The sequence below is a fragment of the Emydura macquarii genome, unplaced genomic scaffold (genome assembly GCF_026122565.2).
Source record: "Emydura macquarii macquarii isolate MOO-44397 ecotype Brisbane River unplaced genomic scaffold, CSIRO-AGI_Emac_v2 contig_1390, whole genome shotgun sequence".
Taxonomy (NCBI): domain Eukaryota; kingdom Metazoa; phylum Chordata; order Testudines; family Chelidae; genus Emydura; species Emydura macquarii.
The window spans coordinates 15,459,833-15,469,777 of NW_027131527.1; the positions used below are offsets into that span (position 1 = coordinate 15,459,833).

The window sequence follows — 9,945 nt, forward strand, 5'->3', positions numbered from 1 at the left end:
AACCACTTAGTGTCTAAAACACCCTGTCATTTTTAACATAGTTGAAACCACCCATTTAAGAGGTTCCTGTGTTGCAAGATATATGGTGCAGACAGAGTTGATAAAAAGTCCTTTGGGGCCACTCAATTGCTGCAAATCTTTTTTGTGTGTGTAAAGTTCCATTTCTGGTAGCAGTCACTTTAGCTCACAAAGCTGACTGATCTATCTTGTAACAGATTTTACAAGGATAACGGCATTGTTGATTCTGCTGAGATTCCTTTCCAAGTTGCATTAGAATTAAACCTTAAAACTATTGTTCTATCAACGTTCCCCATTCACATGCCTAACATGGATAAACCTGTATATTGTCGATGTGAAAAAGATATTTAGGGTTATATTGGGAATCTACTAAAGATCTCAGAAGGCCTATCCAATTTTGTTTCTTTTGAGACCACTTCAGGCGATATTTTTACTAGGATAATCACATCTAAATCGATGTCTGATTGTTTTGAAACAAAACCATCACATAATAGTGTCTCTGCTGTTTCTCTCCAAAACCATCTGCCAACCTACTAAGTGGTCCTCTTTCATAATCACTGATTGCTTTAAGAAATGGCTTCCCATTATGCATATCTGAGCACTTCCCTACTTTCCAGCTGAGTTGGAAGTACATTAACAAGTGTGAAGAAATATTATTCCCCTTTAAGAGATGGCCAACTGAGGCACAGAGACTAGGCCCAGGTCCTCAAAGATAGGCACTTAACTTCCAATAATTTCAATGGCAGTTAGATGCCTAACTATCTTTGAGGATCTGGGCCCAAGTCTTTCGGTGCTTCAGTTCCCCATCTATCAAGGTCTGGGGCCAAACATGGAATTGAATTCCGGTCTCCCCAGTTTCAAACCAGTGCCCTACATGGTGGCCCTCTCTGCTTGGATTCCACCTTCAGAACTGGAAGTTTTGAATTCTAAACTTCAAAGCTCACTTCTAAATTAAAATAAGTCAGACTCACTCACTCACCCCTTTTGTTTTCTTCCAGTATGGCCCTTATTTTGTAGGCCAATTCAGGGTTGTGGTTTTTTTTTGTTTTTTTTTAAAAAGACTTGCATGTTGTGTTTGATAGCACAGTTGTGTTACCTTATTCCTCTTTCTACTGTTAACACAAATATAGAACAAGGTCCCTTTTTCCACTAACAGTATTGGCCCCCTTAGTATAGCTCACTATAGCTTTACTCTTTTAGAACATCCCTTCAGCTTCTTACTTCTGTGAGGGAGAATCTTGCTGATGGTATTTTTAAAGAAAAGAGTGTTTAACCTATAATGCTTCTCTGATGATGCTTGTTGCACTTTATCTTTTTTCATTCCCTAGAGCAGTGGTTCTCACTTACCGGAGGGCTGGGTGGTACGCGCGGCGCTGAATCCGCCGCCACCGGATGGGCCCTCTCACCCACCCTTGCGAAAGTCTGCTGCCGAAAATGGGGAAACGGCAGAAGGGTTTCGGCGGCGGGTATTGTTTCCGCCGCGAAACCCCGCCGCCCGTCTCTCCCCGTCGCCGCAAAACCCCGCCGCAAGTCCCCTCCCCTTTTTTTCCCCGAGTGGTACTCGGGTTGGGTACAGTTGGGTCAAGTGGTACTTGACCCGACTGGTACTCGGGGAAAAAAAGGTTGAGAATCGCTGCCCTAGAGCATTCTCATGCAGGTTGTTCTCTATTCCTCTCACTGAGGGCAGCAGTTTCCTTCTGACGGAATGGTGCATTCATCACCACCATGTCTTATTCTTTCCAAGTGCTTTTTACACCCATTGCAGTCCCCGACCCCCTATCCTCCATAGACAAGGCTCTTTTAATGCCCCCAATTCTTTCCTTATCAGTTGAAATGACAATCACCCCCACATAATATTTAAAAGATAGGATTAGAGATGAGTACATAAAGAGCAAGCTCTCCTTTAACAAAGAAAGACATACATTTTTAATCTTTATTGTCATTTAGGCCTCAGTTGGCATCTTTAGGCAAAAAATACCACACAAACATCAGAAATTTATTAAACAAGTTATTAGAAAGCAAGCTGTGTGTAATATTAAAAAGAATAAGAATAAAACAGATTACATTTTCAAGAATTTCCAGTGATATCGAGATCCTTTAGTTATAGCAATGTCAGCATAGAGTAGAGAGGACAATCAGATGAGGCATTTTACAGTGAACAGTAGAATGTGATTGAGTGGAGAGGAGGGAAGCACAGATTATTTATACATTGGTTATTCCATCATAATGAAAGGAGCAGGACTGAGCAACCTTTTGAAGAGAGAAAAGAAAAAGTCTTTATAATGCATCATCTCATAAGTAATGACAGAATAGTTATCAGGAAATTTTTAAAATTCTTGCTTGCTTATTCAACAATGCTTCAAATGCTGTCCTGGTGGATGAAGTTTGGCATTACTTAAAAATCCAGTAAATCAAAGAGAAAGAACGGTTACTTACTTGTAACTGTTGTTGTTCGAGATGTGTTGCTGATGTCCATTCTCAAAGTAGATGTGTGTGCACACCCCATGCACTGCTGCCAGACAACTTTTTCTCTCAGCTGATTCTAGAACCCCCTACAGCTGCGCACATATGCGTCTGCATATAGGTACCATCTGCTCCCCCCTCTCTCACTTCCTTCTTGCTGGAACTCCGACTGAGGGGAAGGTGGGTGGGTGTGGAATAGACATGAGCAACACATCTCGAAGAACAACAGTTACAAGTAAGTAACCGTTCTTTCTTTGAGTGCTTGCTCATGTCCATTCCCAAAGTAGGTGACTCACCAGCAATATCTCTGGAGGTGGGCAGTATTCATGGACACTTGGAGCACTACTTACCAAAGCCAGCGTCAGCCCGAGCTTGTTGTGTTAAGGCATAGTGGGACACGAAGGTACGTACCAATGACCAGGTAGCTGCCTGCAGATGTCCTGGATGGGCACATGAGCTTGGAAGGCTGCAGATGAGGCTTGCGCTCTCGTTCAATGGGCCGTTAAGGACCCCAGAGGCGTGACGCTGGCCTGCTCATAACAGGTTTGGATGCAGGCCGTAATCCATTTAGAGATATGCTGCGAAGAAATCGGCAGTCCCTTCATCTGGTCTGCAATAGCAACAACGAGTTGCGTCCAATGACAAAAGGGTTTGGTCCTGTCGATGTAAAACACTAGGGTCCATCTCATATCAAGAGTGTGCAGCTCATTAGAGCTGTGAGGCTTAGGACAAAAGACAGGTAGAAATATATCCTGGTTGAGGTGCAAGTGTGGAACTACCTTAAGGAAAAAGGCTGGGGTTAGGTGTAGTTGAATCTTATCCTTATAGAACACCGTGTAGGGTGGCTCTGATGTCAATGCCCTGATTTCTGAAACTTGTCTGGCGGATGTAATAGCCACCAGGAAAGTGATCTTCCAGCACAAATGTGTAAGGGATAACGAGGCCATAGATTCGAAGGGAGGACCGGTGAGCCTAGAAAGGACCAAGTTCAGGTCCCACTGGGAGAAGGTTTCCTTACTGACAGGAACAGCCTTTCCAATCCCTTAAGGAACCTGGCCATCATTTTGTGAAAAAAGACTGTTCTACCTTCCACTAAGGGGTGGAAAAGGGATATGGCCGCTAATGAATCTTAACAGATGAGAAGGCCAATCGCCCCTGCTTTAGGTGAAGCAGATAGTCTAAAATTGTTGGGATCGACACCTCCATCAGGGACACACCATGTTCGGTCTCCCAGCAGGTGAAGTACTTCCACTTAGCCCTATAAGCTGATCTGGTTGACAGCTTCCTGCTTTCTAGGAGTATGCGCTGGAGTTGGGTTGAGCAGGCCTGCTCCTCCTGACTCAGCCATGGAGCATCCATGGTGTCAGATGCAGGGAGCTCAGCACTAGGTGGAGCAGGCGACCCTGATCCTGAGACAGGAGATCCGGCTGCAGTAGTAGGGTCCAACGCCTGGGTCCCGCCAACTCCAGAAGCATCCCAAACCAATGTTACCAGGGCCATGCTGGAGCTACGAGGATGACTCATACTCTCTCTCCACCTTCAGGAGAACTTTGTGGATTAGAGGTATTGGTGGGAAGGTGTATAAGAGATCCCCCACCCAGGAGAGGAGAAAGGCATCTGTGACAGAGCCCGCACTGAGACCTTGACAGGAGCAAAAGCAAGGGTCCTTCTCGTCATCCCTGGTGGCAAAGAGATCCACTTGGTGAGAGCCCCACCTTCGGAAGATGCAGGCTGCTACCTCCAGATGGAGGGATCACTCGTAGCGAGAGCACAAGGACCTGTTGAATCGGTCCGCCAAAGAGTTGTTGACCCCCGGGAGATGTATTGCGATTGGGTGAATGTTGAGAGTGACACAAATATCCCAGAAACTTTCAGCCTCTTTGCACAGGGTCGGGGATTGGGCCCCCCCTTCTCTGTTGATATAATACTCGGAGGCTATATTGTCCATGAGTATCTGCACCACCTTGTTGGCAAGATGTGGTAGAAAGACTGAACAAGCTAGATGAATTGCCCTGAGCGCTCTGATATTGATATGTAGCTGTAGTTCCTCAAAGGTCCACATGCCCTGGGTCCTTAAGGAACCCAACTGAGCTCCCCATCCCGTCCAAAGCATCGGAAATCAGCATTACTGATGGCTGGGACGTCTTGAAAGGCATTCCCAAAAGCGCCCAACACGGATCCATCCACCACACCAAGGAGGTAAGTATATCTGCTGGAACCGTAAGTACCCTGTCCAGGTGGTGCCTGACAGGAGAACACCCCAACTCCACCCACATCTGGAGGGGTCTGAGGTGCAGTCTGGCACAGGGGACCACACAGGTGCAAGCCACCACGTGGCCTAGGAGGCTGAGGCAGACCCTTGCTGTTGTGAGGGGGTGGAACGAAACACGAGTTATAATGTCCATCAGCCACAAACCTTTCCTCTTGGAAGGAATGTTCTGACTTTGGACGAGTACAGCATTGCCCTGATGAACTCTATCCTCTGTACAGGTACTAATGTCGATTTATTAGGAGGCAGACTTCTGGGTTATCGTGATGCTGGCCTGGACCCAGGAATTTGACCTGCCCCTGATGAGCCAATTGTCCAAGTACGGGAACACTTGCACACCTCTCTTTCAGAGGTATGCCGTCACTACTGACATGCACTTGGTAAAGACTCTTGGTGCGGTTAAAAGACCAAAGGGGAGCACTGCAAACTGGTAATGGCAGTCCCCTACTGTAAACTGTAGGAATCTCCTGTGGCTAGGGAAGATTGTGATGTGAAAGTAAGCATCCTTTAAGTCGAGAGCAGCGTACCAGTCGCCAGGATCCGGAGAGGGAATGATGGTGGCTAAGAAAACCATATGCAACTTTAACTTTTTGAGGTATTTGTTGAGGCATCTTAAGTCCAGGATAGGCCTCAGCCCTTCTTTTGCCTTTGGAATCAGGAAATAACGGGAGTAAAATCCTCAACCCTGTAGGTCCTGGGGAACCTCCTCTACTGCCCCCACACCTACATGAGGGCTCGCACCTCCTGCTTGAGAAGTTGCTCATGTGAGGGGTTCCTGAAGAGGGACAGGGAGGACACACAGGAGGGGGGGAAGTGAGGCAAACTGGAAGGTATAGCCAAGCACCACCATACTGAGCACCCAATGGTCTGACGTAATGGTGGCCCAGGCTAGGAAGAAGTGGGCCAAACAAAGAAAAAAATAAGGGGAGTTGGATCCACAGGTAAAATGGGTAGGTCGCTCTTGGGCACACCTTCAAAAGGCCCATCTTCTGCCCTGATTATGGTGGCTAGAGCCCAGCTGTGGACCAGCTGACAACGAATGGACCTGGTGTCTCTTATATCTCTTACCCTTCCTCTTATACAAGTCCTTGCAGGAGCATTCCCCAGACTATTGCTGATGCAAGGGCTTGAAGTGCTTCCTGGAGGAAGACAGCATACAGTCCGAGGGATTTTAGTGTTGCCCTCAAGTCCTTCATGCCATGCAGTCTGGCGTCCATCTGCTCAGCAAAGATGGCTGTGCCATCAAAAGGGAAGTCCTGTATCAACTGCTGAACCTCTGATGGGAGACCCGAGGACTGCAGCCATGACGCTTGTCTCATCGACACAGCTGACGCCATTGACCTAGCTGCCAAGTCCGCCGCATCAGAAGCCACCTGCAGGGATGACCTGGCTACTGCTCTCCCCTCTTCTAGGACGGCCTCGAACTCCTGTTTGGAGGTGGGAGTCAAAGAGTCTGCAAATTTGTCTAGTGACTGCCAGATATTCAAGTAATATCTTCCGAGCAGCACCTGTTGATTTGCTATCCGTAGCTGTAAGCTAGCCGTTGAATAAATTTTTTGACCAAAGAGGTCCAGTCTTTTCACATCTTTGTTCTTAGGGGTCGAGCTCACCTTCCCCTGCCTGTCCCTCTCGTTAGGGGCGGTGACCACCAGGGAAGCTGGCGTGGGTATGGGTGGGTATAGGGGTATTCGATCCCCTTTACCGGAACATAGTAATTTTTCTCTGCACTTTTTGACATGGGGGGAAGGTAGGTCGGGGTTTGCCATAATGCTTTAGCTAGCTTAACCACCCCTACATAGTAGGGCCACTCTGCTGGGAGTTGCTGAGGCCAGTGTCCCAAAGAGCTCGTCCACTGGCTCATTCAACTCCTCTATCTTCAGGTCCAGGTTGGAGGCCATCCTTTTGAGCAAGTCCTGGTGAGCCCTGAAATCGTCCAATGGTACTGCTGATGAAGGGTCCGCAACTGCCTCATCTGGCAGCAACAATGAGGAGGCCAGTAACTGAGGTGGGGGAGGTGCCTCTGCTCTGGGAGGAGTAGATTCCCCCAGGGTCGAGGTGCGTGAGCCCTCAGTCGGATTCTGAGTCCAAATGCAACACCGAACCTTGAGGGATGAAGAACTGCGGCACCGAAGTTCCTCTCCCAGAACTGGGCTGCAGAATCCTTGAGTGGAAACCCCCACCAGTAGGGCCACAGTCCAGGCCACTGACTGTGGCCACGCTCCCATTGGCAGTGCTGTAGGGAAGCTGGGCATCGGTACCACGGTCTGCCTGACATGAGTATCCTCCTCGCTGTCCAAGGATGTGCAGCTACCCAATGGCCGTGATGGTGCCGAGTCTGAATATCGCACGGTGTCATGAGGGGCGTGCTGCTCCAGCACCAGACAGTATTGTGAGGAGCCCTAACGGTGGGCGTGCCAGGTCCTGCTCTTTGTTCTTTGGCTTCCTGTATGGACTAAGCAAGCGGGGCCGTGGAGCCAGGGAGACATGCCGCAAGGTCGGCAACCTGCATCACCACTCCGGGGGTCCATGGTGGTGTTCCACCCTGTGCCAGCCCTCAGGAGACCGACAGCGGGAGCCTGGTCTAACGCTGTCCTGACCCCGAGAGCATGGTCTTGACTTCAGGGACTGCCTGCGCACCGGTGAACAATGCCTCGAAGAAGGGGACCATCAGGCAGATCTGTCCCTTGATATGTTGCCTGTTGGTGCTGGTGCAGAATCTTGGAGTGGCCTAGTATCCCTCCATGCCGGTGGCATGGGCAATGCCAGGTGGTCTTTCATAGCCTGGTAAGCCTCCGGGGTTGATGGCACCACCAGGCGGTGAGGGCCTCTACTGCTACCCGGAACCAGTGGAGGGCCCGGTGCCAAGGTCAAGATCCCTCTGAGGTGGGGAGGATTGGCAGCCTGACCCAGGTCTCGCCTGGTCCCCTTTTGCTTTTTCTGCAGGGGATTTGTCCCTGCTCCATGCGAGTCTTCTTCTGTCTCTTCTTCGGTACCAGAGATGGCGATCAGTGCAGAGAGGAGGCAGAGGGTGCCAGTGCAGCACTGCATACAGAGGCCATCATGCTTGGTACTGAGTCAGATCTACCGGGCTCCGACACCGGTCTAACTGCTGAGTCCATCAGGATGACCTTAAGACGGATATCTCATTCTTTCTTAGTCCGAGGGTGAAAACTTTTACAGATTTTGCACTTGTCACTGACGTGCGCTTCTCCCAGACACTTTAAGCAACTTTGATGCGGGTCACTCCTCAGCACTGGCTTCTAACACAAAGCGCAGGGTTTAAATCCTGGGGAACAGGGCATGCTCCAACCCTGGGCTTCTAACAACTGGAACCAATTAACTATTTAATAACTAGAACAATGAAAAACACACTAGGTGTGGCAAGGGAACTTACAAAGGCAAGAGACATTCCAGCACCATCAGTGGCCGCAAGAAGGGACTGAGAGGAAGGGGGAACCGATGGCGCCTATATGCAAGCGCATATGTGTGCCGCTGCAGGGGGCGCTAGAGTCAACTCCTACGGGTACTACTGAGGGGAAAAAAGTTGTCCATCACTGGTGCATGTGGCACGCACACACACCTTCTATAGGAATGGACATGAGCAAGCACGCAAAGAAGAATCATAGTATCAGACTTAGTTTAGTAGGTATGATATTTCTTAGACAGACAATCTAGAATACTTAAAACGGTGATAGCTGACTCGGACTGAACTTCAGCTAAAAATACCACTGAGAAAACTTCTACGAAGAGTGTCTTCAAGACACTTATCTTCAAAGAATCCTATAGAGTAAAATGTAGTGCTGCAGTCTGTTCATCCTTGTCAGTTAATTTGATTTCTATTGCTCATCCCTAAGATCTTGCATTATGATGGGAAGCAATTCCTTTTCGTACAGTGTATACTCAAATATTACCAATTTAAATAAACATTTTCAAACTAGCCTTGATGTTTTAGTAAAGTAAAAGAAAGAATAATTCATTACCTTTAACTGACATGCAAGTCAAGCTTCAAACAGTTCAGCATAAGACATTAAGGACTATTTAAAACATTTGTTCTGGAACAAGCATATTACTAACAAAAATGTAAGAAACAAATGAAAAAAACTCTGGGAAAGATTCTGTTACTCAGAAGCTTTTGCCACCACCTAGTGATATTATACAAAACAAATTAATGGTGAATATAGTTTAGCATCCCTAGCACTAATATCCCATTTCAAATAGATTGGAATTGCTCATTTATTTTTACTATAAAAGTTATTTTTTATTGACCACTTCAAAGATGGTATGTTCTGCAGTCTACAAAAGGGACATTCTTTGAAACAGTGTAATGAAAAAACTTCAGTGCTTCTCCACTAAGTGTTCCTCTCAAAAGTCAATTGTATGCGTTAGAAGAAATGACATTTCACAAGTGCCCATTTTGTGCTGCTGTTTCATATTCTGGACAATGGTGAGTCAAGGAGATTTGAACAGTTTTTCATGAATAAAAAAATTCCAGTGGTAGAAAAAGAGCTTCTAGCATGCATGCTGTTCTTCTACACATTCCAGTTAGATGTTTGCTACAGTGAATGGCATTTTTCCTTGGTGTAAGAGAAAGCACTGGAGTTAGCTTGCACTCAAAGATTTTGGTTCCTGTGGTGGCAAATTTCCCATTCAAACCAGTTTTGCTTAATGCAGAAAATTCAAAACAATAAGCTAAACATGCATTTTTGACAGTGATTTAGCATCCTAAGGGGGAAAAATATGGTTTGAGATTAAAATGCTTTTGTTTAATTTAAAAACAAAATCTATTTTTCCAATACTATGGGATTTCTACATGCATTGTGAAGTAGACTAAGATGACACAGTTAACAGAAAAGTTAGCTTCAAATGTGAAAAATATTAGACCAAAATATTGTTAGACATAAATCAGGGAAGATTCTTTACCATGACATTCTGATATTGAAAGTATTCAGTTATATCAATTTATGAGAAGTGTCTGATGACCAAACATCTGTGATTTTTTCTTGTTAAGAGAATTACTTGTGTGTATTTAGTGTAGGATTTCAGCAAAGTTGAATCCCACACAATATAAGAAATGGGTCTACATGTTAAATAAATTGGGCTGCAGCAAACATAAAATTCATTGCGACACAGGTAGAAGTAATATCAGATGCATAGCTTTATTTTCCCCTTTGTCTATAATTCACATGCATAACTTA

General features: G+C 46.4%; 1 long non-coding RNA gene across 1 annotated transcript; it reads left to right on the forward strand.

Moving 5' to 3' along the window:
* The first annotated feature begins 4,565 nt into the window (after positions 1 to 4,565).
* On the forward strand, positions 4,566 to 6,115 carry LOC137156232 (uncharacterized). The gene is made up of 3 exons (XR_010920707.1): positions 4,566 to 4,680; positions 4,972 to 5,102; positions 5,836 to 6,115. It is a non-coding gene; the product is annotated as an uncharacterized lncRNA (long non-coding RNA).
* The last annotated feature ends 3,830 nt before the right edge of the window (positions 6,116 to 9,945 follow it).